Genomic DNA, 25,870 nt, shown 5'->3' with positions numbered 1-25,870 from the left:
TTAATGAATTTTGTGTCCGTATATTATATGAAAAAAATGCATTCGTTATATTAGAGTGATATTGTTTCAGATTGTCGGATAGTTATCAAGTGCAGGAAGTATATTCTTTTTGGTCCATTAGTATTCAAAAATTGTCAAAAGGATTTGAATATAGGACGTGGCGCGAAAATGTGTTCGCTGATGGAAAATAGAGGATGGAGGTATGGTGATTCGTCATTTTGAATTTCACGAGGAAAATCCGACTTGCCAAAAAAAACATTTCAAGTATAAAACAAAAGCGTGTAATAAAAATCATAGAATTATAAATTTAAAGAACGTCGTATACACAGATTGTAAAACATCTAATTCACAATAGTGTCTCGGAGCTTTAAAGTCTCTCAATGTCATTTCGTTTTAATCTATTAGTTTATTTCTTATTTTGTAATAACAATAACACAATTATTTGCACAATAAAGCGGGCCGTCGAGCGTCATACAAGAAACCATGCGTGCTCTCGACTACCAACTATAAGATTTCAAAAATTTATTTCACTAACATCTGTACACACAATACGTGTACAATCATAAAAATTGCTCATCCATAAACGTTCCTTATAATATTATGTTTTATTTAACAACACAGCCAGTTTTAAACTCTATTCATTAAACTTAGAGTTCTCTTTTTATATTCTTATCCGTCAATTCATTAGTGATTTGAATGAAAGGGTTGGCAAATCCAACTTCTATTGTTAATAGTCACGCGTCGAAGTATTAAACATAATTATTTGTGTTATTATATCGTCAGTATAGAAATTGCCCCGTTTCAAATACACTACACTCTACACAAACTTAAAAATATATTTATTTATCTATAAAAAGATTAATAAACAAGGGTCTAGAACATTTCAGTTTGAATTGAAATTCAAATTCGGAACAATATTTTTTTTATCGTTAATAAAAATATATATGTATGATAATAATTGGTGTGTCTTTATTAAAGTAATAAAAATTTCTCACTCTTATCCCATCGCTGGTCACCTGACAACAAAAAATAGTTTTATGAATTATTTCATATTTAAACAATTAAAAAAGAACTTTAATATGAGTGCTTTAGAACTGTAAATAAATATACATATATATATATCATGAGACCAGTAGCATACGCACAACATATTTTGATAGTGTCAAATAAGTTTTTAATTAATAATCAATTTATAACAAATGTATTCTGTGATTGTAATATAAAAGTCGAGATGTTAAAAGAAATGACCCATTCCTTAATACAATTATGTTTTTTCATAAAATGGCACAAAGCAGACATCTTGTTTCGATTCTAATTATATTTAATGCGCCTGTTATTTTTTGAGTTTTAATGCGCGCTATAAAAAGATAATCACAAAAATAATTGAAACGAAATAATAAAGGGGGGGGAGGTGGGGGTTTGGGTGGACGAGGTGGCGATTAATGACGCCTGGAGGATAGTAGGCATTACGACCTAAATAATCAACATAATTACACTTTTTACCCCGCTCTCCCCTTTCACCCGACACAACATAAAATACATAACGTTTTAATATATCTCTATCACTAAGTAACTTATATTTAATGTAAAGCATAATATATAACGCGATAAGTTCCTTTTATAGCGTCCTTAATACCAAACAACTGGTATATGTTTAAAGAGAACGGCAAAGCAATAGGTATATAATTAAAGATAATGAGACGCCATTCAAATGTCCGTCTGCTCCTTGAGACCTTAAATGCAACAAATTATGGAGAAGGTATTTTTATTATCATCATACGAATTAACTACGAATTCTGCGATTTAATTTAGATATCATCAACGAAACGATCTCAATAATTCAAAGTTTAAAAAAACTAATACTACGTATATATATATTTTCATATTAAATATATATTATAAAAACTATGGTAAATCTGTTTTGTTATCTAATCGCACGTTCTATAAATATAATTCTAATGTTTTATGATACCTCATCCATCGTTCGCAAATCCATGTTATGCCAACTGACGAAGACAGGGTCCCTAAATGAATGGGTTTAATTCAGTTAAATTTTATATTAAGACTGTATAATTTATAACTTGTATAATAATTGTATTAAGTGTTAAAGTTCATTTATTTGACTCAGTTTATAATTACCTTATTTCAATGCTCAATCAACGGAGTTCGATAACTTTACTTTTAAACAACTAAGACTTAGAATAACGAAATAAATCTTATATAGGTACTTTGTATTGAATCGATACAAAAATGAAGTAAAAACTTAATCTGATTTTTTGTCTGTTTTAAAAAAATGTTTTAGATACGGGACTCTTAGGTTGAATTTTTTTTTTTCAATAAAAATACCTATATTTAATCCTTAGTTTTATGTTTTGAAATTGAAGTTTTTGAATTTTGGAATTGAACTTTTGACTAGAAAAATTGTATTTATTTAATATATTTTTGTTATCTCTATTGTTACTTGGAACGGTCGAATCGGGAAAGGTTTTGTTCTGACATACGATTACAATGTAAGCAACGCACCGCTACCCCCAGCTGTGAGAAGAGGTACATTTTTAAGAGCTTTTGACGGTAGATATACATTGCTGCGTTCGTATGAATTACGAACTAAGCGCTTGTATGACAATGAGACAAGCATTGTATGCGAAAATTTTAAAACTCGCCTTCATAACGAAAACACGAAACAAAGTTGAAGGCTAATTAAAATGATTAACTTAATGCCTTAGGTCATTAGCGATTTTTATTTAAAATTACATTATTTTTTTTTACCACTTTAAACCAAATCTCGAATGTTTCATTAAAGAGATTTAGCTTATTAAGTATTATAAAATTATACTTTCTTAATAGCAGTACCAAGTAAATGTTATGTTTGAAATTTTTATAATGATAAAATGACTTTATCGTTCCAAAGCGTGACGTCACTCCCGCGTATCATTACCAACGATCGCTAACCGCAGTGGATGTATAAATAAAATCATTAATTTATAATAAATTATTATCAATAATGTTGTATTAATGACAACATTAACCTCGTTATCACAGTGAATAATTTACAAGTTAATTAGAAAGCGCATCGTGTTTACAGACCACGTCTTTTTATGGTGTTCCGATCGTCTCTTGGACGTTTACGGTGTCTTAAACTCAGTGGCATATTTCGTATAGAGGATGTATTAAATATTTATTTTGGTTACGGTTAAATTTAAAGTTTAATATTAAAATTAAATCTTTTGCAATAAGACAACAATCATATAGGAACAATCTCTTTTTATACGGAAAGGTTTCTTTTTGGGTAATAAAACGAAGGAGACACAGGGATATCTTTAAAAAAAACTTACTCGAGTTAGAGTATCTTTACATTTATCTCATAACGCAAACACACACAAATATTTTTTTTTTTTGGTAACATTTTACAAATCTTTCCTCAGAGAAGAGGAGTATGTACATAAATAGTTTTGTACATAAATCATAATTGTGTTATAACATAACACTCAGTAAATATAACAGTATAGTCAGGCCATTAAATAAAACCTCAGGAATCGATTATTTGCTTTGCCTTTAACATAAAAAAGACTAAGATAAAATCCTTAAAAACATTACCCTTTCAACGAACGTCCGCGTCAGTCGTGACCACTTCACTTGATTCCTTCAAAGGCTATATTTTAATGACGCATATTATATTCTTAATTAAAGTACTTTGGAAAATAACGTTAATACACGGCCTTGAGCACTTAATTAGTTTATAATATATTAATAGCTGTAATAAAACAGTAAAAATATACCAATTACTCTGATTTAACGCATTACATTATCAATAATACAGAAAAAATATATAGATTTAATTATAACTATTAAAGTATAATCAATTCAAATGTTTAGTATATAACGTATTTACCGATGGGAATTATTCTATCATTAGTACATACGTGACCTTAAAAAATATAAGGAAATGCCCTCTTGTATTGATTGTCTAAATCTGCCCCCTATTGATAGTTGAAATTAAAGCAATTTATTAAATGGAGTGGCCCCTTCCGTGGAATTAGTTAATTGTATTACATAAAGATAATTCAGAATTGTACTCACAGGCTTTATATACAGACTTACTATGTTATATATTTCATATGCATATATATAATAATATATTATTTACATTATATATTTTTAATTGGGAAAAATGGTTTGTTTGATTACCATTTTAATTGGTTGTATATACATTTTGAAATACATACTGAATCGAACAGGACGCGATGAAGTTTAAACACTCATACGTAAAAGGTTTCTTGACCGTCATGGGTTTTCTGAGACGTGGAGCGAAATCAATTAGCCAAATTAAAATGTAGGATTACAACAAGTGAAGTAACAAAATGACAGGTGTATATAATTTTTGTATCTAACACAATTTTAAATCTTCATTTGTTTAATGACATCAAAGCCTTTGGCGAGTAATCATTTAAATGAAACTAATATTTTCGGATTACTACGAGTATTTTATTATTTTAAAAACTACCTCCTCTCGACGTTTCGGTTACTTTGCAGAAACCGTGATTTTGGGCGGAGGAGATGTGTCACATAGTAATATACGAGTAGTAATCCGAAAAATTTTAGTTTCACTATTTTCTATTCTATACTCTATGGTTCATAGGACATTCTAATTTTGAATTTTTAAAAATGACATTCCTATGAGCTGTCATTGTAATATCACAGCCAAGCAAACTAACCAGATTTTTGAATTTTAGTCACAAAATGCATTTAATCACTATACGTCTTAAGTATGTAGTTTTAAAAAATAATAGTAATCTGAAAATATTAGTTTCACCTTCGTTAGTTGTTTATCAAAGAAATATACAACAGATTTTAGACACAAGAGAACAGAGATCTTGTATCACAGTTTGTACGTGTGGGGATTATTCACAGTCAAATCTTATTCCTTTAGGATGGAAGACTAAGCGTCTTAGTTGCTTCGGAGTAACTTCAAAATCATTAGGACGAGTGATGTTGAAAGCAATTTCGGTTTAATAAACGGTTCAACGCTTTTGGGAGATCGAAGTTTATGTCGTCACTGTAAGCTATGAAAATACTTGTCCGGTCACAACCAAAACTATTATATATATTAACAGTATGTATATACATGGTAAATTATAGATTCTTATATATAATTGTATTTAACATTAAATAAATCAAAGAAAATGCATTTGGCCTATTCCAAAATAAGTATTCCATTACATTCAAGGTCGCTCGGAAGTACCGTCAGCAAAGACATCCTCATATTAAAATTTATATTGAATTATTAAAATAGAACATATGCGACAGTTTGTAAAATTCATTATTGAGATAAATATGACGTCTGTTTCTACGACACTATTAATTTTTATGATAACGTAAATTATGCAGGCGAATGAAAATAATATATTTAACTTATAATTATATTTTATTACTATAATAATGTGGAGTTAATGGTTAAATTATAATTCTAATAAAAATGCTATATTCCGGATGTTTCACGTAAATATCCTGTTCGTGTCGATAATTTTTTTCGATATTGCTTTCATACAAAAAACTTATTATAATTAAATTGCATAAAAAAATCTAATTTAATGCTAAAAGTATTAATTTATGTCAAATAAAAGGTTATAATGATAAAATATTAAATATTCCGACGAGTAATATAATATGCGGATCGTACGGCTGGAGGCGCACGGTCAACGCGGCCGCTCGGGGAAACGAATTAGCAATGAAAACTAAACTATTGCTTATTTAAAATGTCATTTTATTAATATATATGTTATTTGATAAAAAAAATAAAACTACTTTAGTTCTTTTTGTTAAAACGCTATATTAATTAATGTCGGGTTAAATTTATAGAAAATACTTACTCGCATGTAATTGCCTGTCCGTCGCGTACAAATAAATAGGAAATTTACATATTATAAATTAGATTAAACTGGTTGCAATAAAATTGTAATATAAATTAATTCAATGATTGTCTTCCAATCTAATAAACGTGGTTCATAATGAAAGCTGTTTTTTTTTAAAAACATCACGATTATGCAGACTTGAATCGTTCTCATACATCAAAGTCAGTACAATATTATATCGGAATAGTCTCCTTATTAAAGTCGCCTCGCAATCGTAACCGGCTCCCTAATAACAGTGTCCAAAGGGTTGGATGCGATGTTTTAATGAAATATTTGATTTATATCCGACATCAGGTAGCTTATTATCTGACCATATCATTAAACATTACCCATATAATTAAGTTCCAACTTAGCCTCCAGCTACCCCAATTTAATCGGTACAATTTAAAAATTGCCCGTTTAAAATGAAAAAAAATAAAATTCCTAACACATCTGATTGATGTATTATTTGATAATTTATTGTCCGTAATAACATTGTAATAGTATAATGGTCTGTGGGAAGGTTTATTATTATTTATTAAAGTATGAATTATATTATAATTACTGGGATGGGAGCTTCCAAACTAAACAGAGCGGTTGTGTTAGGTTTAGATTTACGATCGTTTCTCGGAGCCGATCTAATCGTACCATGTAATGCCTCCATCTTGATCTATAACAACACAACTTTCTTAATAGCGGCTGACCGGACGGTGACGTCATCACACAACAAATAATATCAACAGCCTACATGCAATTAATTTCACCCGACTTTTTAATTCCATAGTAAATTTGTTTATGCTTTTACGATGATAGTCCGTTCGCTGTGTCTGCACAGATTTTAATTCTTATTCTTTGAGAGAAACTTTTTTTTTAATTCAATGAATAAATACGTGTCCCCTGTTAAGGTCGGATAAATGGACAAAATAGATTTCCATAATCACATTTCTTTTCAAATCTCAACCGATTTACATAACACTCAAGATGCTTAGCACGAGTTTGTATTCGTACTAAATACGAAGCGTGTGTCGTATCTCATTCAATACAGTAATAATATTATAATGTGAATTTAAAACTGTCTTTTAACGCTCCGTATTTAATACAATAATTTGTGACAAAACTCGGTGTCATCTTTATCAAATTTACTTCCCCCACTCATTGGGTATAACTTTCGTAGTAATGTACTTATTTTTCCCTATGATTATTTTCAACATCACCCGAAACAACGAAAGTTTATCATTTACACGTATTTTTTTCTCATCCGTTACACATCTTGATCATGGCTGTATCTCTGTTAATGTTAAGTTTCAAAGGGCTGAAAGTAGCCATTGTTTCTGCCTCTTCATCTATCTCGCTGGATAGTCATGTCGAGCAATTTCTCGTTAAGAGACAGAAATGCACTTTATAATATTAAATATACCGTATTAATTGTATAAATTATGTTAGAATATTAATATTTTAAAGTAGTATGTAATGTATATGATGAACAATTTATTATTGTTATTGTGTTTTCCCGAACTTACTCACAGGGATTCCTGTTCAGAATTACGTTTTACTAAAAACCTACACAAACAATTAATGTCACTATACTAATTAAGTTAGCCAAAAATTTTAATTAATCTAAGCAATTTACTGATTAGGATATATTTAGAAGGAATTGGGTCAGCCTCATTTAACACAACACTCAATTTATCAGCAGTTAAAGATTTAAATGCCCAGTCCGTTTAAGTGACGTAATTGAAAATATAGTTTTAAGGAAAAAGTATCGAGTCTTTGTGATGATATTTAAGGAAATGTTTTTATTTCGATGATAAATGCTGTTTTTTTTTCATATATGTTTATTTGACTTCATTTCTTTATATTTCTGTCTCTTTCTATCTTTTTCTTTTCTCTCAAGCAGACTTTAATTTCAAAAAACTTATAAATTTAATATACTTTGATAAATTATTATATTGGATAAATTTGTATCATAGTATTTTTTTTTATATTGTGTGTTATTTTTATTATTATATTATAAATTGTCCCAATAAGTAATATATTTTTGTATTTTTAAAAAATAATATAGAAGTAGCAGTATATTATATTTAAAAATGGAGTGAATCTTTGATTTGTTTCTTTTTTTTTGTCAATTTATCTTTTTCAGCAATTCATGTCATCAAATACAACCTTTTTACACCTCATTTAGTATTCGTTCTATTAAATAAATATAATATACGAGATAACAACTATTAAAGCAATGACGTGCGATAAGATAAGTTTTACAGCATCCCTTAATTGCATCTTCATCCCATAACATCATTAAATGAAGCCATTTTCGAACTAAATATCTTTAAGATCATAAAAATCAATAATAAAAACACTTACAACGTTATATAGCTCTCATACATCTTGCCACATATTAATAATACACAGCATTTCTCCGTTATTTAATATAGTACCTACATATTTCTTTATAGTATTCTATTTATTGTATAATGCATTTCTAATCCGACTAATATCCGACTCTCAGTGTTGCCCACTCCACAACATTCACTCATTCCGACGTACAAACAGACGTTAACATTATATTTTATAGTTTTTAAGATCCCTCGCATCACAGCAGTCGTAAATCTTACTCTAAAGATTATTCTTATGTATTTATAACAGATGTGGTTATTAGCGATTCATTTAAGCCGTTTTTATAACTCGATAAATGCTGTCTACTAAACAATCAAGGTAATATATGCTTGTTATAACAACGTATCATATAGGCTGTAGAAACACAGTTATAATATTAAATATTAATTAAAATTTAATTCTTTGCTTTCGGTGTGTACAAACAACGCTTTGAACACGGAACAAGTTTTTTTTTATCATAGATATATGTATGTTTGTTTGTGTATCATAATAACGAAATATCAGTCGCCAAAATTTGAATAATAAACTCAAAAGGCAGGGTGACCGTATCCGAGTGAGGTCTATAGCTATAGCCATAAGCACCCCCTAATATGAAGGGTTGCAGGGAATGAATACCTCGAACACAAGTGGTAATTGTACGGAACGATCATGAATGGAATACGGTTTATGTATGGAGTAAGTATTTTATACTTTGTAATATTATTTTTTTTCGTTTATAGTTTTAAGAATTTACAAGCGGCTCCACAGTTTGATGTGTCCTGAGTTATAATGGATTTAGCTTCTTAACGAGTTCGATTGATAATAATTGAGACATTCTTTATTTTAAGCGCGAATATGTGTTTGAAACTGTCCCCTTGAATTGTGAATCAGAAATGTGTTAACACGATCTAAATTATTTTTTTTGATAAGACATAGTTTAATAAAAATCGTATAAGTAATTAATGGAAATTATAAATGTAATTATAATATATCAGTACTAAGATTTTAACGGTAGTTTTGACTCAGTTACAATTTATAAGATTTAATAGCCTAAACATGGGACCATTTTAAGGAATATTTAACAAGTTTCTATGAGCCTATATTCCTATATGTACAGTCTACAGACATATATTACAATTTAAAGTATATCACATCTGACATATAATTATAATAGTACAAAAACTCTGTTCACAAACATTAAGCTAACGATAGAGCAATAAATTAATGTTCCTATATCTCCGCATTGTAATTTTCTAATAAAGAAGGCAATAATTGAATTTGACCATTTCAGATGAGTGTGTGGCTCTTAGCCTATTAAGCAATTATTTCGTTAAAATAAAAAAACTTTTGTAATAACTCTCGTATTATTACCGTGTGATAATATGAACCTCATTTTTCTTCTTACTTACTTCATTAATTAATATTATATATATATAGATTATTTTTTTTATACTGTGGCTTTTTGTAAAAGAAATGATCCAGTATATCATCTAGATTAATCTAGATTTAGAAATCTTCTTAACTTTCATTGGAACTATAATAATAATTTTCTACGTTACTTATATTTATAAATTACGTTATATATTTCGGCTCACCAAAAGTTAAGTTTGAATTTAAAAAAATCACTAGCATTTTAAATAGATTATTCACTATTATATAGTATTAATATATAATCTGTATAAATTACCTTTATTTCATTTTGTTTTTATTTTTATCTATATCTAGATATAACAATGACATCTTTTAAGAGTTTTAACTATATTCCACATTTTTTTTATTCTAAAAAATTCAAATATATCATACATTTTAATAATTTGAATATTTAAATATACTTTTAATATTTTAGGTTTTATTCACCCCAACGTATAAAGGCTTTGATATGGTTTGCGGCCAGTGAGTGTCTGAATTTCATCTGTTAAAGGGGTCTGGTAACGGACGAAAATTTATAAAAAAAATATCAATATACCCTCACTTCATACGGACATCACGAGCGAGATGTTGATTAAAAAAAAAGGACAATAATAACTACATGATTCATGGCATAAGTATTTCTGTATCTGTATAGTTTTCAAATATCTGATTATATAGAATTAATAATTTCTATTATAACCCCAAACTGAACATGGCCGCCGAAAACTGTATACAAAAAGTATATTTCACAACACAATAGACTTACCGGAGCCACTGGCAAATAGAAAGTCCCTTTGTAGGGAGGACGTTTTCAGGTAGGGGTAAAACAGCTTGCCGCCTGCCGGGACCGCGCCACGACTGCCACAGAAAATATTGATATAGTTCACAGATTAAAAAGTTAATACGTCAATAACGAAGGAGATCTGTTATGTTATACTTTTTGGTCTGTTTGACTTAATTCACTTGATGTTGATAATGTTTAACATTATATTTAACATTGATAACTCTATAGAATCTAAATAGCATTCTTGTTAGTAATATTCAATTTGAAATTAAGAAAACATTACAATTAATTATCAAGAATCGTTAATTATACATATTCTTTGATATTATGTGAGTAAAACTAAAGATTGCAAATAATATAAATTCAAGGTTTTTTTATTAATAAAAAATTTGCTCCGAGTATCCGAAACTAATTTAACGAATTTAGCGCTGATGTCATAATAATTATAAGCATAATCAAATCAACGATTAACGTAAGGTGAGATCGTTTAAGATTTATTTATTTCTTATTAAACTTGATTACAACACTATATTAGAAACTAGGTATAGTTTTTTTTTTTAATGAAAAATCTCAAACATTTTAGTAATTTACTTAAAAAAAGTTTTTATTTCCAACCGGGGCCCGTTCGAAGTTTAAACTCGCAAACGCTCATCTTCCCTCGTTTAACAAGGACGCGACGCGTCGCGGGGAGAGGGGCTGCGCGATTTTTCACTCAAGACCACGTGTTCAACACGTGCTACAAAACTTACTAAACTTTGCTAACTTCATTTTCCTTTACTTTTTTTTATTTCCTTCCACTGTTCGCGTTGTTCTCAACTTCATATAGTGTGTTATCTTTATAATGAGGTTGTTTGAACGTTTAAGTAATTTTAATTGATGAGTGACGTTCCTTTGTCTTGTCTTTATTTAATCTCAAGGAACGTGTAAGGTATTATTATTACTTTTTATTTATAAATCCTAATTTTTCCTTCGATTTTTTTTTATAGAGTATTATGTTTATTTTTGGCTAGTGGCTAGGTAAGTTGGATATTAATTATTGTGTTTCTAATTTTGATTTTCTTTATTATAATCATTACTGTCGGCGTGTAGAGTGAGTTTCTAACGTTCTGATATGACCAGTAATCATTCGTAGGGCCGTCAATTTATTTATTGTCCGTTAAGTTTTTGGTGTTATTAAAAATTCGATTAGTTCCATATTTCGTGATCATTAACATTGATTGATATTAACCGTGTCTAACACACATAAAGTTCATTGATTACAGACAATCCCCTTGTTACTGACGCTGTAAAACTCCTTTCCCAACATAGTCGTTCGCAATCAACATATCATATACCGTGTCTAGAAAATTCTTAATTGAACTAATGAGAAGTAATTACAATTTTTATTGCGGCCATAATGATTACGATGCCTTAAAATAATAAAAGCAATTAGACGTTCGATGGCGTGGCTCGTTTTATATAGCCGTTTCTTTCACACGTCCATTTAATGTATATGAGAGAGTGAGCAGAAAATAGTACTGATTAGATGTAATTGTTCGAACGGTTATAAAACTTGATGTCAGACGGTGCTCAGTTTGTCGTAAAACTGTAAGACGTTTTTAGCTCCTTTATGTTAAAAACTTGAGACACTAACTGGACTTACGATCTCTAATATAAATGTTATGAAGTAAAATGAATCGTATTATTACACACCATAAAGTATATTTTGAGTTATTACCTTTTCAGTATCGTAATAGTAAAATTTTTCTTTAAAGCAAATTTTGAAAATATTTTTTATTAAATATACATTTTTTTTATTGATAAATAATATTAGGTTTTTTATTATTTTTATTGTCATATCTGTATTATGAATTATCTATATCCTCATTACAGTTTGTAACAATCTAATAAAACGTCCTGATACCAATGACTCAACAATTAACAAAGAATTTAAATTTTTTTATCATATGATGTGATCGCATTTACTCGTCTTGAATTTCAATCCTTCTTAATATTTATTAACCGACTTACAAACCTTGGGGTTCTAAACTATATATGTATATGTATATTTTTATGTCACTGCAAGTATCTCAAAAACTAAACGTAATATGTTTAGTTTTTCAAATATTAAACATGTATATTTTCTGTTTAATAATTAATAATATTCATTAAAAAAATTTAAACAGAAATCATAAAATAATTTTAGCTCTGATGAAGTTATTTTATTTTTTTATAAAATCATTCATTTTTTTGTAATATTCACATAATTGATATAAAATTTCTTGAATAAATATTTTTAAAACATTAAATTTAAATGCAGAATTTTATCGAAGTTGTTGTATGTTGTCATTGTAATAATATTTTATTTTATAACTAATAATAATTTTTATTAATTAACAATAATTAAATTATAAGTATTGGCAGAAATAAAATGTTATAAATTTATTCATACATTTTATATGATCTGTGAATGAAATAAATCTTTTATGTATATTTTATTATAATAAATATAATTTAATTAAAAAAAATTTAAAGACAAGCAATTTTTTAATATTTTAACATTTGATATTATGAAAAATAAAAATTGTTATTTTTAGCATCGGATAATTAGGGTGGTTATTTTTCAATCATTATTTTTATATATATCACATTAATAATCTTAAAAAATATATTTTTTAGCAAATAAATAAATCAGATACATATATAGTAATGAGGAATATCGTCTTGGAGTACACGTTTAGCATTCGTTATCGATTATTTATGTCAAATGTGTCAATCACATGCTAAATTTTCCAGTGCAATGTTGTTGTACAAAATGAGTAAAAAATACCTACAGAAAAACTGTACACATCACGTATACGACCAATCAGCTGTTCGTTCGTCGCCCCGCCCAATACACAACTTTTCCACTTTATCGCGAAAAACTGCTTTCCTTTATCGCATGTTTTTTTTTTTATCAACCAAAAATTTATTCCAGCAACAACTATACTCAAACGTCACAACGGATTTTTATATCATATTTAATATGTCACGTCACTTTCTTGGTTTGATTAAAATTATTATTTTTTTTTTAATTAAAACTCGTTTTAACCAGGTTCTTGTTATTAAAATCGTGAAACATAATCTCAATTTGGACACAACAGAAAATAATTATTATGAAAAATAAAGTTTAATCATAAAAAATACAGTTTATCATTAAAAACATGTATATAATATTGTGAAGTACTTACAATAACTGACTCGTAAGATGTTGGTGTTGTGATATGTTTTCGTAACACTGACGACGTTAATTACCCGGCGTTCTCTGATTCATCACTTTATAATATTGTACAGGTCGATCCGGACCTCTCGTAACACTGCAATAATCTCCTAAGATATCACTCCTCTGTGTAAAGTCAAATCGGGACGCACCAAAAAGTTTGTTAATATATCTGTCAAAAGACGCGCGAAATGTTTTTTTTTAATCCGATCCGTGTGAACGCGGCGCGGGCTGGCGCTGTACGGCCGTTCTCGTCAGTACGCTGACGTACACTAGCCGCGAGTCGCCGTAAGTCGAGGAGAAGGCAGCGGTCTACACCAACCCGCCTTCCGTTCGTCTCTCTCTCGCTCCACACAGACCGCCCGCACCATTTTTACGGTTCAACCGACTCAATTCAATTCAACTCAACTCAATTGTCGTGGCGCGAATGCCTTCGCACTGGACGCTAGAGTGAGATATATAGAGTTCGCCTTCTATCATATAGCGCTCATGTAAAAACTATTGTATGATTGATGTGTCGAAAAAAAATTTGAAACATATTTACGTTGTTCATCGATGTTATTGACGTTAAATCCGTTACAATTAGAGTTAGTGCCAGGCAGATGTGTATAAAGCCTTAATCTTGGTTTAAGACGCAACAGCGTGCTCGAATAGGTTCGTTTCTGTCGCGCCACTATCGTCCGGCGTTCAGTATCGTCGAGTCAGACAGAGAAAACCGAGCAGCGATAGGCGTTCCCGGTTCTGTCGGCTCTCGCTGGGTGTGTAAAGTTTTAGGCCGAAACATGTAAAAATGCATCTTGAAAAAAAGTTATGTATTAAAAAAAGAAGCTTAGTACGCGGTGGGGGGACATTAACGCCGGGTGGTGGAGTAGAGCGTTTTTTTCGCCGGCTATATTTTGGGGGGTGTTCGCAACTGGACAATGCATTATCGGAGTGAGCCGGCGATTCGGACACATCACCTTAGTGGGCCATTTCGACTTCAAACTATTCCATTTCAACAAACGCACACACACACACACACACACACACACACACACACACACACACACACACATTAGCCCCATTCCTTTAAGCGTGTTAAGACTTTATTGAACAGATAATGACACTGAGATATAGAAGTATAAACTTTTATTAACAAAAAAATTCCCACAAATCCTATCAATATCAAACTACCAATAGTTAGTGACCTTTCATATTCTCATTAACACAATATACGGAAATATATATACATTATATAAATATACTAAATCCGTAAAAAAATATAAATATTTCATTTTATAAATAATTAATAATAGAAAGTCAAGAGTAACAAATATTCGCTGAATTATCTCAAGATTATAATCAAATAGAAAGTACTCTTGTTTGTGATGCAGCCTCAATGCTTGGTAGCACGTTAGATTATTTATAACAGAATTCAATACTACAGACGTTTAGTAATTTCATAATAAATCCACCGAGCCACAGTAGTTGAATATTATTGTCAGTTTTATTTATAAGGAATGGTCGTAAAGAGGTTATATACAGGGTGTTAGGAAAATTTAATAACGAGAAACTATAACACATCAATGCAAACTCTATCTTAAAATAAATCCATCAATATTAAAACGAAATCCTTATACGAAATTTGTTGTAACTTGTATCGATACTGCTTCAAAGTAAGAAATATAAGTAACGCTATTGAAGCAGAAATAATATTATCTACAAAGAAATATTCCAAATAAGTCTAGTTTATATATTAAAACATTTTATTTATTAAATGTATTCTATGCGAGGCGTTTTTAGATCTCCCCAAAAAAAATACGCCCAAAGAACCGATCGTTCTGATTGATAACTAAATTGAATACTCCGTGTAAAAATACCGTGATTCCTAAAACTGGGAACTTGAAATAAACATAACACACAGAAGCAAAGCCAATCAATCCGGAGGAGTTTTCAAAACTTACTGCATTATAAATAAAGCGTTAGTTATATCTGACACTAATCCCGATAAGACGGGAATAGAAGATCTCACGTGAACAGATATCGGACTGATCATTCCGTATGACGGGTATAAATAACTTGATGACGTCACAGCTCACAACTTACAACTTAAGTTGCCCGTAAAATACCAAAGGCCAGCATTCTGTTTGTAGTGAAATACTGCGTCGCTTGTTGTATGTATTCTTTAATAATACGAATTGCGCCTTCTAAAAATGGAATCTTGCTTGCAATGGATACAGGTGCGATGTCAACTCCGCGGGGAGAGGTGGCTGGTGTGTCTGTGACAGACAAACATTCATTTAGCCTGAATCTACTTTATTATCGTCGTATAAATATGTCCAAGGAAATACATCTTATTGATTCAAATTAACTATTCTTCGATAAAATATTGTGGGACTCTGTGTTGGGATGATGTTTCGGAGGCCGCGACGAAATAAGGTTTTCTTTCTCAAAGTTAAAGACTTTTAAACGAAGTACTATTTAGCTTAGGCCCAATAAATATATATGGGAAATATTTTCGGATAGTCCTTAACCGAGTTCATCAACATGAAAGATTTTAGTACATTGAATAGATTTACAGTCGGCAATTTGGTTCCAAATAATCGTTTTTTTATTGAGTTGTATCTCGCAACGAAATAAGAATGATTAATTTCAAATCACAAACAAAACGATATATTACTTTTTTTAATATTGGACAAAAGAGAAAACTTTTTATATCTACTGTCGAGCGACATAAAATAATAAGATCGTATGTTTTAAAAAAACTATATGACAAGTCGTTGAGTTGAGATTTAGGACGAATTACGGGACATTTTATATAATTAATGTGCATTGTAAGTTTGATTTACACGAAGTTTTGCATCAAGCAGGCCACGTACAGCTGCTAACAGCATGATCTTAAAATACATCAGACATGTAGGTTGTATGTTACGAGCACGTCCTTTGGCTATGTCCGAAGTGGCGACAATATAATATAATATGTATCAACCAATATGTATATAAATCTTTGATATTCCAACTTATAGTCCTTACGTACTCACGCGGTTGGATTGTGAATATCTTTCTTCCAGATGTCTCGAGTCTTAATATTGTTTCTCCTTAGATCGTTTCGGTTTAATTCAAACACATATACATTTCCAATACACGATTATTGCCAAAGCGGATATATTAAAATGTTCATCTCTATATCATATTGGCGTCAGGTGCAATTAAAGTTCAAAAACTATAAATTTAATATGTGTCACTGATTGGCAGTTATGGAAATATAGTATATTCGTATTAAGTAAATATCTTTAAGTAATCATCTTAAAGATATTTATCTGGGTTTATCTTGACCCAGGCCTCAATTCTACATGTCGTAAGGCAAACTTTTCAAACACGATTCATTGTAGAGGTGGCATTTTCCAGTCTATGCTTCCAGATTCTTTTTCTATTTGAATCTTGTTAATAAAAACTTCGTATAAACGTTAATACCTGTCCTCTGACATAAGCCAAGCAAAAAATTATACCCGTAAATAAAAAAAAAAATCTGTTTTTTTGAGAGATGATTCATTATGAAAGGGAATTAATAACACTAGGGTCTTAGATATAAATTATTATAAAATTTATAAGTCTCAATAAAAGTAAAACTGTTATTAAATGTTATTAATAACTGTCGTTGGATAGTTAATTCTAAAGAAATTATTAATTCGTCCTCTCAAGGCATGAAGCACAACTCACTCGTATCATTCAATATAATCTCGATGGACGTTTTTATAAATATTTTATTTCTTCAAAACTCTCTCAAATAAAAAGAACTATATGTAAAGAGATCTAAGACTTTCGCGAGTTTTATTCATTTAAATGAAACTAATATATTTCGGATATACTATTCGGATTTTATTATTTTAAAACTACATAATCCCGACGTTTCGTTTACTTTTCAGCAACCGTGATCACAGACGGACGAGATGTGATCACGGTTGCTGAAATATATTAGTTTCATTTAAATAATTGCAAGAACTATGAGAAAAAATGTCCGTGTAAAGGTGTTAAATAGAGGTTGAAAAATCACTGCTTTTATTTTACTAAGACCGTAAAATGTTTTATTAATATAAAAAATACGTTTAGATACATGAAAATTACATAGCGATGAATATGAAAAAACTATATATAAAGGTAAAAGATATGTTGATTTAAATTTTAAACAATCAAGATAACCATATGGAGGGAAAATTATTCCTCTACATGAAAAAAGTCGGTGAAATAAAAGCATTCTCCTATTAAAGTTACTCATTACTTACCGTTTTTTTTTTTAATTCATTTCAAACTTAGATCTTGATTGTTTCTCTCGCAGTTGGAAGATTTTTATAGATATTTTTATCGATATTTTTATGAACAGAATATTAAATTTTCAATAAAACCTAAATATGTATAATAACTGTAAAAAAATATTCTAAATTTAAAATACTTTATTTGTGCGTTTCATTAAATAAAGATTATGTACAGCTTTAATGATTTCTCGTTAAATAGATTTTTTTTAAATCATCATCACTTCATTCTTGACTGTAAATTTAAAAAATGGATTCGTTAGAATCAATAAGGAAAAATGATTTGTATTTGAAAAAATGTGAAAAAATTTATCCTGTAGCGTATTGTTACATTTTTTTATATTTTTTTTAAAAAATACATCCTCCTGTACGTGTCTTTATATTTTAAACAGATAATTTTTCAACTAGATAAAACATTAAATGATATTACAACAATATTAAAACACAATATTTTTTACAAAAAAAATAAGACAATATTTTTGTAAAAAATATACAAGTATATTTTTATGTTGTTTCTTCCTTTGAATTAGAAGAGAATCTTTAACCTATTAACTGTTAGAATACTATTTAATAAAATAAAATAATTGTGGTATTCAAGAGATTTTTTATTTTCTAATACTGAAACTATTAAGGAAAGAGCAATTGCGTATATATATATTTTTTTAATCTTTTTGATAAAGTTTAAATTTTTTTCTTATTTCTGTCAAAAGTGCAATAAAATAGGGTAGTTCCTCCCTTCAGAATATGAAAGTTCATGATAGATACTATCACAATCTGTCCACACTAAAATGTTGTATACCATTACTCTTGTATTATTCCAAAGGGAAAAACTATTGGGATTAGGTAATATTTCAATAAAAGCAATTGTAAGAATTCTTATAAATCACGATATATTTTATTAACATAACGTCATTACAAGACAAACAAAAGAAGAAGAAAAAGAAAAATGCCTCTATCGGTAGACACGAAATCTTCTTACAAACCTATACAACCTTACAACTTTATAAAATTATTTTCTCAACAAATCTTTATATCAAAACAGAATCAACAATCAACGTCTCGTATGCGAGGCGTTAAAATGCAGACGTCAGAGTAACTATTTAAACGAAAAACATCTCTGTTGGCTGTTTATATTAACACCTGTACAAATTAATTGGTAAAGGAGTTTAATTTTTTATATTTCGTTCGGTATGGAATAGTGCCGGCAAGACTTTATTTCAATAGAATAAGAGGAACGGGTTCAATTTTAATGTTTGTATACAAATACGATTTTCTGTTCACGTACACAACATACGTGATACGACCTAACGAAAATATAGTCCGTCAATCAGATGAAAACTCAGTTGTATATAGTTAATTGTTTAATTAAAGGACATTATAAAATTAGTGTGTAGTCAAAGACGGAGCTATTTTTATGAACGAGAGGAAATAACAAAAATAAAATTAATATAACAAGTTAGTAACAGCAACACAAAAGATATAGCAATCAGATAAAAGTTGATTAATCTGCGAACTGAGTTCTGCTTCTTATTATAATAAACTAATTAATGATGGAGGCGAACAATTCATTATAGAAGCAAAACTGCCTTCAGAACAATAATGATAATGAGTGTAATTAATTATAGGAAGTTGGTTCAAGACGTACTGAGGGGAACTTGGTGACTACGACGTTTCGGAACGCGGATGCGGCAATCTCACATTTTTATTACTCGGATTTAGTAACCATTACTTGTTCAGAACACGAGTAACATTTTGTGAAATAAACGAAATCCTGTTTGGTGTTTCAAATAAGAGTAGCGCCATCTATTATTAGTAGTTGGAACTATACATTTCTATGTCCCAGCTCAGCCCACCAGCCATTTCCATCACGTCAGCTGTTGCTTAGTTTTATTATGAAATAAAAGATTACCAAACGAAAAAATATCTTTAATATTTGCAAGGCTTAATTTTATATTTAATTTTTTTTTTTGGTTACTATACAATGAAAAAAATTTTCATGTGCCAAATTAATATCTTATTATAAGAAGTAAAGCATCGTATGTCGGTGATGAAAAATTTAATAGCGAGGTAAAGTTTTTTTTTAATATAAAACGGTTAAATAAATTTAATAATTACCGTATCCATAACTTTATTGCTGAAAGGTGCAAAGGGTGCGATCAGGTCAGCGTGTTGTCGTGCTTGTGATGGCTCGAATAATTATTACTTATAATTACAGTTTCACTTAAAATACTCACACATTGTAAATAAAAAATTAAGTGTTTTGACGTATTTAACTAAATGACAGTCACATCTAACAGGTTACGTCCCACATATGGACTTAAAACTGCAGAAAAACTCAGAAATTCATTTATATTTTACAAAAAAAAAAAATAATTTTTTTTCCATCTCTGTCAGGTTTCCGATTTTTTTTTTTTTTGCTAGATAGAACGAAATATTCTTTCTACCTTCATTTCAATAACTATCAATACAATTCCAGTTACAAACTGAATATTTTACTTCCTTTTATTATTTAGAGGGATATTGTGTTGTGTTGGCGGTTTGCATAGAAAACTATTATTTAAATTCTATATACCTCTGTCAATTTGACGTTAAGGCGTAACCAACCAAATAGTATTTTTTTCGATTTCGTGGCTAGCGTATTCTCGTAACGTAATCAATACTTAGTTTACATTACGTCTAAACGAACAGTTACGTTTGCATAATCTCAACTTATATGTTAAACAGCACATATCGGTGGTTATTACGTAAGTCATTCCCATTGATAACATAGTATAATATCGTCTCAATGACGTCAACATCGACCTCATACAAAATGAATGCTTAGAACACAGACATCATCCCTACCACACGTCTGCAAGGTTGAAATATAAACGGACAGTTCGTAGTTTCTATTTGTATGTTGACATAATCGTCTTGCAACGTTTACAAATGAAAGACTGAAAATTATCTCTATTAAGCTAAGATTTCACATCTCGTGGTGTGTTGAAGAATGATGATATTGTGAGCTTCAATTTTATTTTCATCTCGGCGAGTTTGGTGTTTCAACCACATGCTATATAATTATAACTTTATATAGAGACAAACCGATCATTTATATAATTGATTTTGATTCAATAGAAATATTAGTATTTAAAATTAACAACTACCTACATTTTTTTTATCAAACTGTATTACTTAAGGAAAATATATAAAAAAATATCATAAAACCAACGCCATACCACAAATCTGCTTTACGAATTTTATCTTCAAAAATTAGCAAAATTCAGTATATATTTTTATATAAACTCTAACAAGGTAAAAGGTTACGAGCTGGTATCGGTTTGATATAAAGAGGCGTATGAACGCTCATTAGGTCCGTGGTATCGTCCATAAATACATTATCGCGGGGGGAGAGAGTTATCGAATTAAAACTTCACTAGCAATAGTAGTTGAACGCTATATTAATACACCATGTATAATTCGTGCGCTTGGACAAACTTGGTCACTTCCGCTTTGCACCATTCAACACACATTATAAATTATATTAAATCATATCATTCCAGACACAAAATTAATTAACGTGCGACACATCTGCGTAAAATTAAAAAAAATATATAAACAAATTATTTGTATTTCGACTAGAAATAAAATAAGATTGATTTTAGAAAAATATAGATCTAAAGAAACCTCTAAAATAGTTACTTAAAGTAAGCTTTACATTACATTTGCATTCCAAATTAATTGAAAAACCACACAAATTTAAGTTAGTTCTTACAGTTACCTCAAACATAGACGTAAGAGTGACAGTTGATAGTAGAGAACTTTTTCAAGAATAGTTTATATGTTACTGATTAAAATTTTATGTAAATACAAACACGATAAGTATTACAACAAATATATTCTTAATATCACTCTAATGTATATTTTATTTATATTTGCGTATTCTTAATTCTAATGTGTATTCAGTAGGTATCAAGTGGAATGTACCGTCGGGGTGAGGGGAGGCGGCACGGGCGCGAAGGAGCGATCGAGGTAAGGGTACTGGCTACGTAATTAGATTTTCAAAGTCCGAATACACTGCTCCTACTTGTCTTCATAATAATGTTATTAGATTGAAACATATTGATACTTTCGTCATTTATAGAGATTATCACTTTAAGCGTTCATTACGATTTGTAAATAATCTAAATATTGACACAGTCACAGTTTTTTCTGATGCCGGTAACAATCTAAATGTTTTTATAACAAAAATCACAATTTGTCGTAATCTTGTCAGCTAAGAATGTTCTGTGATGTGACACATAATACTGGGATGCGATATTAAGAACTATAGAAGTTGAATGCAAATTGCCAAAACTTAAATCTTCAAATAATGTTAAGCGAGCAGTGTTTGATCATAGTGTATTATATGATTTACAGTATATTATTACCTGAAAGGAATAAAAGATAGAAAAAGAAAATAAAATAAAATAAAGAAAAAAGAAAAGGTTATTTACATACAAGTATCAAGACAGATCACTCCTCACTTGACATCGAGGTATCGGATATTTAGTTTGCTTTGGGCCGCGGGTGGGGTGTGGTGGGGGGAGGGTGGAAGAGGGGGGGGGGTTGCTAAGTCCAACTATAAATTAGGAAGGGTACAGTTTCATTAATCACCCATACGCCGTTATTATTAATTAACCCCCTTCTAACTATCGCCCGCATTAAATATCGATCGGATGTCAACTCTTTAATTTCACAACATTCCGTACAACCGGTCTTCGCTCTGTGTGCATGATATATTACATTTATTATAGATATAAAGAAACCTCTAAAAAGATTATTATATACCAAATAAAATCTTGATATTAAAATCTGTGCATATTAATTGTTGTTTATTAAATTTTATCTGATACTAAATACAATTGTAAATGTAAAATTCGAAAATGTTAAATATTAGGGCTTAACAAACCGAATTAATATTTCAAACGCAATAACGTCCATGGAATCCTCACTGCAGGTTAAGGAAGATAATAGCAGCCACCCACCACCCCACATACAAGATTCACTTACAAATAATTACAAATTCAGCAATCTATACAACTACATAGATTTATCAACAATAATATTCAAGCTCAGCAAAGCAAAAACCTTCTTGGACAAATAGAAATGTGTATCCGAAGCATGCAGCATTTTAGTGGCTAAAAGAAATAAAAAAGTTAGGTACATACAGCAACAAGTAAAATATTTATATGGTCCTTGAAATAAAAATGTATTATTTTCAATAAGCTAAGGACGACCTGTTGTCTAGTAACAGATAAGAATTATGTCTAAACTCGACGCGTCACTTTGAAAACGACAAATTTCTTATAAATGAGTACTTCGCAAAAAAAATAATCTTTAAAAAAAAAAGTTTTAAATTACAATGCTTCTTGTCTTCAAAAATAAGTGTACTATTATGTTCAGAATTTTAAACAGGACAAAATAAACTAAATCAAAATCTAATTAGGGTCAACAGGTCTCGCGTTTTTAGTCACACTACTGACGTTCACAGAGACGTCCACAGTCGCCAGTCACCTGTGTAATATCATTGTTAAAGCGTTGTAGAACAAAATATTTTTAACTAAAACAATAGTATTATCGCAATCGACTGTATTATTCAATTTGACTCTTTATTCTACTAATAAATACATTAAATAAATTAACTGATACATCTCACGGGATAATCCCAATATATAACAATCTTATAAAAGTTCTTCTGCAAGTTTTTATGAATACATAAGACTATATTTTCGGGATATTAATCAATTTATACATTTCTATAGATAATTTATATAATATAGAATTTAAAATCAATCCAGTCAAGTTTTTAAGTTAATCTTACAATACATGTTAATATTAATAAATCATGCAAAATAAATAAAAAAATATTATATAATATGCATCTTAATTTGTGCAGTAAAATTATCGTTTCTTATATTTTTTTTATTAATCACATAAAACAGTATATAGTTATAATATTACTACAAATGTACTGAGTCTCGGAACTAACAGTAATGAAACCATTATATGTAACACATTCAAAGCGACTGAACCAGCGCAACACTAATGAGAAGTTTAAAGCATTGTGACATCGTAATTCTATATAAAGATGATACTAATATTATTAACCGTGATCACGGCTGCTGAAAAGTAACCGAAACGTCGGGAGTATGTAGTTTTTTAGTATATCCGAATACTATTAGTTTCATTTAAATGAATAAAACTCGCGAAAGTCTTAGATCTAATTCTATATAAAGATGTTGAATGATAAATAAATATAATATATGTAAATAATAGCAATTATTTGAACAACGGACTTTACACATTAAATTACATTACGAAAATATAACACATTTTTATGTTAATCAAATACGTTGTTATTTAAGTATAAGTAAAATGATTTGTTACATCCTAGCGGCTCTCCATCGTTCGTACGTATATCGAAACAGAGCTGATATTAAAAAATAACAAGGTGATCTAGATTATCCTAACCACGTGCTTAGTACAAAATATATATTTTTTTTTTTACTCTCTCAGCGATCCATCAATGTCCATTAGAAAAACTGTTTTATTCATATTATTTGCAATCAATATTTATTTATATTTTATAGATTAAATTAACTTTAAATCATTCATTTATTTTCTATGAGATATATATATATATATATATATATATATATATATATATGTGTGTGTGTGTGTTTATAAATAAAAATATTATTTTAAGAGCATTTCCTAGATGACAAAATTACAATGAATTGATATGTTATATACAAACCAGATGACATGATAAGTAATGCGAAACGTACATATATATAGTATAAATACATATATATATGAAAAAAATAATAGAAATACGTATAACTAAATGTTTGACTACGCAAAGTTTGTTATAATGTACAATGGGAACATTTTTGATACGCCACTAACATCAATAATTAGGTAGGCGTGAATATAATATTGTTTTAAAACAAAATACGCACTTATCCAACTTTTCCTCGGCCGTGAGACGTGTCTGTTTCAACGTATTTAAGATTTATTATGTGATCATGTCAAATATTGGCTTCAAATTTTTATTAGTTTACTCTCTATTAAACTACAAACATTAATTTTCAACTACGTAACCCGTATATTCAAATGTAATTTGAAATTAACAATGAGCGATAGACCTAGTAGATAGGAGAGGAGAGGCCTGATCAGATGGATGAGAAATAGGAGCACATTCGTGTGAGTTCAATAACCTAAAGTAGGTCCAATAAAACATCTAGTAATTTTTATTCCCTTGAGGTGTTAAGTACTGCTCATCATTGATTCCCTTGTTTATATACAGTGTTCAAAAACTACATCAAAACTCTTCGAAGAGGACAAGTCTCTTTCTATTTTTTCTTGTATCCTGAACTTCAGAAATAAGATATCTTACGTAATAATTGATTTATAATTCCCATTCACGAAAAATCAAAAGCCCTAACTGAATCTCAAGTCAATAACCTTTAAACGTAAATATATTTCTAGTATCAGATGAAAAAAATATATTCAATACATCATATTTCCCTTTATTACTTTTGTTGCATTTTTCCGTATTATCATTACCGATTGTATGTGATTTATAAAAAAAGAACTTAATCACAATATATAAAACTAAATGAAACGTGTATAGAAAATGTATTAAACATGTATGATAATGTTTAAACAATGAAAAATGTGTGAAATCCTTATTTAGGTCACGCTAATATACAAATCGTTTGTGTAATCGATAAACAAAACAATTTATAGATACGGCTAGGTAACCGGCTGCACTAGGCAGAGCTATAGCTAGCCAGCGATCCGTCGGCTGACCCCCACCCTTATAAATAATAGTGGTAAAGCCCCATACCCCCTACACCCC

General features: G+C 29.5%; 1 protein-coding gene across 9 annotated transcripts in view; it reads right to left on the bottom strand.

Moving 5' to 3' along the window:
* The window catches only part of LOC116770473 (POU domain, class 6, transcription factor 2), an 88,290-nt gene extending 74,312 nt beyond the window's left edge, over positions 1-13,978 (bottom strand). For 4 of the 9 annotated variants that reach the window (XM_032661959.2, XM_032661960.2, XM_032661961.2 and 1 more), the window contains exons 1-2: positions 13,668-13,978; positions 10,441-10,532 (exon numbers count right to left, since the gene is read on the bottom strand). The gene's annotated coding sequence lies outside the window, so the exon portion shown is untranslated. Of the gene's footprint in view, positions 1-995; positions 1,017-10,440; positions 10,533-13,667 lie in introns of all 9 variants that reach the window. The other 5 variants (XM_032661965.2, XM_032661966.2, XM_061527711.1 and 2 more) reach the window with 4 other exon arrangements.
* Positions 13,979-25,870: the final 11,892 nt, after the last annotated feature.

This window comes from Danaus plexippus, assembly GCF_018135715.1.
Source record: "Danaus plexippus chromosome 13 unlocalized genomic scaffold, MEX_DaPlex mxdp_15, whole genome shotgun sequence".
Classification (NCBI taxonomy): domain Eukaryota; kingdom Metazoa; phylum Arthropoda; class Insecta; order Lepidoptera; family Nymphalidae; genus Danaus; species Danaus plexippus.
This window is presented reverse-complemented; position numbering and strand designations above follow the sequence as displayed.